This window comes from Brassica oleracea, chromosome C5, assembly GCF_000695525.1.
Source record: "Brassica oleracea var. oleracea cultivar TO1000 chromosome C5, BOL, whole genome shotgun sequence".
Classification (NCBI taxonomy): domain Eukaryota; kingdom Viridiplantae; phylum Streptophyta; class Magnoliopsida; order Brassicales; family Brassicaceae; genus Brassica; species Brassica oleracea.
The window spans coordinates 11,172,148-11,175,207 of record NC_027752.1 but is presented as its reverse complement, the minus strand read 5'-3'; positions in this window follow the sequence as shown (position 1 = coordinate 11,175,207).

Below are 3,060 nucleotides of genomic sequence, written 5' to 3'. Positions count from 1 at the left end.
GATGTTAACTAGAGGGTTAGGGTCCAACCCTCTACTGTTTATTATAAGCCAAATCCTATTTTAACCCAGCCCTATTTTAACTAGAGATGTTAATATGGGCTCAATCTAACAGGGTTAACCCTAACCCTGCAAATCCATTTGTAACCCTAACCCTCATTTTTTAAACAGGGTTTAAATAGGGTTGACCCTAATAGGACCAGAGTTTAAATTCTAACCCTTTTATTTTGATTCACACAATTATTATACAATATTTAATAATGTTTTTCATCAAAAAAAACTTAAAGTCGAGTTTTCTCGCCAAAAACTGAACAACGAAATTTTCCGTCGAAACCGCAAAATCGAGTTTTCAACTAAAACAACAAAATCGAGTTTTCCTTCCAAAAACGCAAAATCGAGTTTTTAGTCAAAACTTCGAAATCGAGTTTTCCAGCCAAAAAATCAAAATCGAGTTTTTCGCCAAAACCTCAAAATCGAATTTTCCCGTTGAAACGTAAAATTAAGTTTTTCTGGAAAACCCGTAAAACTCAATTTCACGGTTTTGGCGGGAAAACTCGATTTGCCGGTTTTGTAGGGAAAACTCGATATTGCGGTTTTAGTTTTGGCGGAAAAACTCAATTTTGCGGTTTCGGCGGAAAAACTCGATTTTGCAGTTTTGGCGGGAAAACCCGATTTGCTGGTTTCGGTGGAAAACTCGTTTTTGCTGTTTCGGCGGGCAAACGCGATTTTGTAGTTTTCGGCGGGAAAACTCGATTTGCCGGTTTCGGCGGAAAAACTCGATTTGCCGGTTTCGGCGGAAAAAATCGTTTTTGCGGTTTTGGCGGGAAAACTCGATTTTGCGGTTTCGGCGGGAAAACGAGTTTTGGCGGGAAAACTCGATTTTGCGGTTTTGCGGTTTTGGCGGGAAAACTCGATTTTGCGGTTTTGGCGGAAAAACTAGATTTTACGGTTTCGGCTAACCCTTGATTATAATAGGGCTGGGTTAAAATATGGCTGAGCTTATAATAAACAGTAGAGGGTTGGGCCTTAACCCTCTAGTTAACATCCCTAATTTTAACCCTATTATAATCAAGGGTTAGGGCTGGTACCAGGATTAGCTCATTTAATTGAAAAAAATATTTCATTTATTTTTGTTCTTAAATTTTAAAGATAAAACTAGAAAAATTAAGATATGATATGATTCTTTCCTCCAATTTGTTGAACATCAAAATCAAAAGTTTTCCTCCGAAAATCGCAAAATCGAGTTTTTGCTCCACAACTAAGAATAAAGTTTTTCCGTCAAAAAAAATTGAGTTTTTTTCCGCCAAAACCTAATTTGAGTTTTTCCACCAAAACCACAAAATCAAGTTTTCCCGCCAAAACCGCAAAATAGAGTTTTCCCGCAAAAACCGCAAAATCAAGTTTTCCTGTCATAACCGGCAAATCGAGTTTTCCCGCCAAAACTGTAAAATCGCGTTTTCCCGCCGGAATAGCAAAATCAAGTTTTCCGCCGAAACCGGCAAATCGGGTTTTCCCGCCGAAACCGTAAAATCTAGTTTTTCCGCCAAAACCACAAAATCGAGTTTTCCCGCCAAAACCGCAAAATTCAGTTTTTCCGCCAAAACCACAAAAACGAGCTTTTTCGCCGAAACATCGAGTTTTCCCGCCGAAAACTACAAAATCGCGTTTTCCCGCCGAAACAACAAAAACGAGTTTTCCGCCAAAACCGGCAAATCGGGTTTTTCCGCCAAAACTGCAAAATCAAGTTTTTCCGCCAAAACCGCAAAATTGAGTTTTTCCGCCAAAACTAAAACCGCAATATCGAGTTTTCCCTACAAAACCGGCAAATCGAGTTTTCCCGCCAAAACCGTGAAATTGAGTTTTACGGGTTTTCCAGAAAAACTTAATTTTACGTTTTCACGGGAAAATTCGATTTTGAGGTTTTGGCGAAAAACTCGATTTTGATTTTTTGGCGGGAAAACTCGATTTCAAAGTTTTGACAAAAAACTCGATTTTGCGTTTTTGGAAGGAAAACTCGATTTTGTTGTTTTAGTTGAAAACTCGATTTTGCGGTTTCGACGGAAAATTTCGTTGTTGAGTTTTTGGTGAGAAAACTCGACTTTAAGTTTTTTTTTGATGAAAAACATTATTAAATATTGTATAATAGTTGTGTGAATCAAAATAAAAGGGTTAGAATTTAAACCCTGGTCCTATTAGGGCCAACCCTATTTAAACCCTGTTTAAAAAATTAGGGTTTGGGTTACAAATGGGTTTGCAGGGTTAGGGTTAACCCTGTTAGGTTGAGCCCATGTTAACATCCCTACAGTTATGTCTCTACACTATTTTTCAACAAGATCACATCTCTTGATCCTCTTTGGACATTAAAAGCTAAAAAGCAGAAACATTATGATTGTAAGACAATTCTGTTAATATTATAAGGATTTAAGATATTATTATGTTTGATTAATGTTAAATTATTCATTTGATAAAGGAAATGGTGAGGTGAGCAAAATATTATTAATTGAAATGATCGATTAATATAATAGAAAGGATGATTATTTTTATAAATATGTATCTCAAAATCTAAACCCTAATTCTAGATTAATATACTAACCTACTTTTATAAAGTTTAGTATTTATTTATTTATTTTTTAAATCTTAAACTTCATCCCCAAAACCATATTTCTCAAATCTAAACCGTAAACACTACAAGAAAACGTGCCCATAACAACGAACATTTACGACGAAAATATTTCGTCGTAAATTTACATGGGCTTTACAACGAAATTACGAGGAATCTAACTTTCGTCGTAAACGCCATGTAAATTTACGACGAACTGATTTCGTCGTAAACTCCTTGTAAGTTTACGACGAATGTACGTGGAATGAGAAATACGTCGTAATCATTACATCGACATTACAACGAAGCATGTTACCGTTATATTTAGGTGAAAACGTGTATTAAATGTGCTTTAACTTACCTAATTTCGTCGTAAAGTCGTTGTAAATAATATGTTAAAACCATGTAAAATCCATGTAAAATATTCCTTGTAAAATCGTTGTTATATTTCAACTACCCAACTC